A 3,444-nucleotide genomic window follows, 5' to 3' on the forward strand; every position below is an offset into this window, starting at 1 on the left:
TAATGCTGGCAACAGACTATATTTCACCACCCCTTTGGGAAGCCTCATGAAAATGAGATGTTTATATTATTAGTAGGCTTGGAAGGTTTTGATTTTTATCACTAAATGTTGATGTCACTGGATGCACACAAACCAATAAAAATATTTCTATCAATAATCATCAAAATTTACAGATAGGCAATGAAAGAAAAATGCTGCCTGAGAACTTATTAGAGTCAAAATCCAGTGATTTAGACTTTTGAATTAGGCTTATTACAGATGGACTACGAGTAAATGAACAGTAATAACAGGTATGATTTGTTGATTTAAAGCTATTTCTTTTTTAAATTTTGACATGTGATGTCGACAGTTTGTGTTTTAACAGTTATAAAGCTTTAACTTTTTGAATCTGTGTCTGCTGTCATTAAATAATTGACTGACTTCCCCCTTCCCCTCCAAAATTTTCCTGCCATTGTGAAAATTTAAATTAATAAAAATAAAAAATGCATAAACACCATAATTTTGTGCAACTGTAAAAATTTTAAGATACAAATATTTAAAAGTGCTTTAAAATAAATATCAATATTATAGGTCAAAATTATTTTTAAATATCAAATTCTGCAAAGCCCAATTATGAGGTATCCTAATTCGCAATACATTTACTTGAAATAATCTTGTAGGAAAGGAGAATTTATAATCTGATGCATAATAAATGCATTAGTTTCACTTATCTACAAGTTTATCAGGTCAACTGCCTTCTGATTAAACATGCATAGATGCTTTATAAGTGCTTCTTGGAAGCTTCCCCTTCAGTGTTGTTATATCCTTTTAAAAAACACAAAAGAGACACACTAGCCCCAATATCTCAAGTGATTTTTTTCCTTCCAGCCTGTTCCGCATGCAGGTTGATTGTTTCTGAGTAGCATTAGATGAGGTGAAGTGGCTGCAGCAATGGAAAATGACTAGAATCAATTTATCTGAAGTGCTATCTCCAGTGCCTTATTTATGTGATTCGTGTCAATTTCTATTCATTCTGGGAGACAAGAGGACAGAGACAAATACAGGGCCAGATCATTCCTTTTAAATAAAATAAAAGTGCCCCACAAAAATGCAAAGGAAAAGACATGCACAAAGCTACACTACAGGAGGGTTGCTCTTGCTGCACTGTACCATTGATCAACTTACAGTCCTATCCCATGTGCATAGGCTGCAGTGGGCATAGTTAGTGGTAGCATGGTATAAATAAACATGAAGAATGGTATCAAAACCATTGGAAAAGCTGCTCATTTACAGTAGTTGAGAAGCTCACAAGAAGCAGGGTGACATCAATCAGGACACTGAGAAAAATCACTATTCTGGCTAGTCCTGTGCTTACTGGCTGAAAGAGAAAGAATCAGTCAGTGCAAGCAAAGCTCTCATACTAGTCTAAGACAGTTGGACACAGGACCACTGTACATCAGCATGCAGGCAGTAGGCTGTAAGGGAAAGTGATCTTTGCAAAATATGGCAATGGGTGCCAAACTGAAGGTGGCACTAATTAAAAGTTTGGTAAAATGTACCAGTACACCTCCTTTTCCCACAAACAAGTGGATGTTGCCACATTCCTGGCAGTTATTTCAAGTCTCTGGATTGGGAGTCTAACAGCATGTCTGATACGGAGCATCAATGGGCAGCCTTGAGAAATAAGCGCCTGCACAGACAAAAATCAACGGAAATAGATCTATATAATAAGCAGTAAATGAAAGTAAAGAACAAACACCCATCTGAAAAGGTAAAAGGGCCTAATGTAACACAAGATTTTTCTGTGCTACCAGGTTATCCAAATATAAGTCTCTGTGTAATTAGATATTTTTTTCCATCTTAATTGAAAAAAGATTAATGGAGTTTTTGACCCCACAGCTTTTCCTTTCTATTAATTTTTGAAAACTGTAACCTTATTTATAAAGACAGAAAAATTTAATGCTTGTGGACTATGATTTTGAACGCTCAGACGTTAAAGTATCATCCCTACATGAGAAAACTATATGCTGATTTCTTTGATTTGTGATGTAATGTAATGTCAAATTACAAAGACATTTGAACTGGCATTAGAATTAATCACCTCACTGAATCAGGTCCTAAATCCAAACATAATCAGAAGAGTAGTCAACCCTTGCTCAAGCAAGTGCTCCATAGCATGTGTAAGGCCAAGACATAATCGTACATCGGCCAGCCCACCACCTGTTCAGTGCAGCTTTGTCCCACATACACATCCCTCCCCCAACATGTCTGAGTTCCCTGGGACCAGGTTTTAACTAGGACTAGTTGATACCATGTTGCACACTCTTTGCCCTGGCCTACGCTGACATGGTCAGCATTGTGTCAGCTCACTCAAACCTCCACAACTGTGTCTGATGGTGGTAATGCTGCACAATGTAAATAAGCCCTGTGAGCACACCTGGCCCACGTGTGTAGGAAAGAGCCCTTGGTGCTCAACTTGAGCCTGGTAGTGCCTTGGTCTGAGCACCAAACTGCTGCGAATTACACATGCATCCTCTGTGACAGCCATGCCAGGAAGGCCAGACCCACAGGGAAATGGAGGAGAGATAGAGGCTGCTAGGAAAAGCTGAAAGAGGACTGACTGATAGGGAGATCCCCATGGGGAGATGGACAGCCTGGGTTGCCACTGGCGGGCAGATGGGAGGGGGAGGCCAGGCTGACGTGGGGGGCAGATAGGGGGAGGGAGAGGCTAGGCTGTTCCTCGGGGGGGGGGGGGGGGGCATAAGGCAGGCTGCTGTTGGGAAAGTGGGAAGCCCAGGCCTTAGAGTGCATGGAGGAAGTCCAGGCTGCATGGAGAGGAGGGGACACAGGGCAGGGGAGGTTCAGTCTCACAGGGCAGAGAAGGTACAAGGGCAGCAGGAGGCCCAGGCTGCACGGGGAAGAGGGGACACAGGGGCAAGTGGAGGCCGAGGCTGCATGGAGAGGGGCACGGGGCAGGGGAAGGCTCAGGCTGCACGGGTGAGAAGGGTGCAGGGCAGAAGAGACCTGTGACAGTGGTAGACCAGGTGCCAGCTCTTGCCAAGGCATCCGCTGAGCACTGACAAATTCATAGCTGGAAACTAGACCAGCTCACCTGTATGTTAGTGTTGTTCCAGTTAGGTGTTAGACTTCTAAAGGTGGGACAGGGGCAAAGGGGGCAGTGAGGGGGGGGGAGGAGGAGGAGCAGGAAGGGGCAGGGGCGGGGCAAGGGGGGTCAGTGGGACAGGGGCGAGCGGGAGGGAGAGGGGAAGGCAGGTCAGGGGAGGCCCGGCTCACTGCCCGCCCCGCATCGGGCAGTGCCAGTGACCCGTTCCCTGCACTTCCCCCTCGCTCCTCAGAGGGAGGGTCGCTGGTGCGCTCAGCCTCCGCTCCAGGCCGTCAGGTGGCGCTGCCGCGAGCTGGGCCCTGTCCCTAGCCGGGCGGGTCCATTGGGCCGGGGAGGGGGAG

This window comes from Lepidochelys kempii, chromosome 5 (genome assembly GCF_965140265.1).
Source record: "Lepidochelys kempii isolate rLepKem1 chromosome 5, rLepKem1.hap2, whole genome shotgun sequence".
NCBI lineage: Eukaryota > Metazoa > Chordata > Testudines > Cheloniidae > Lepidochelys > Lepidochelys kempii.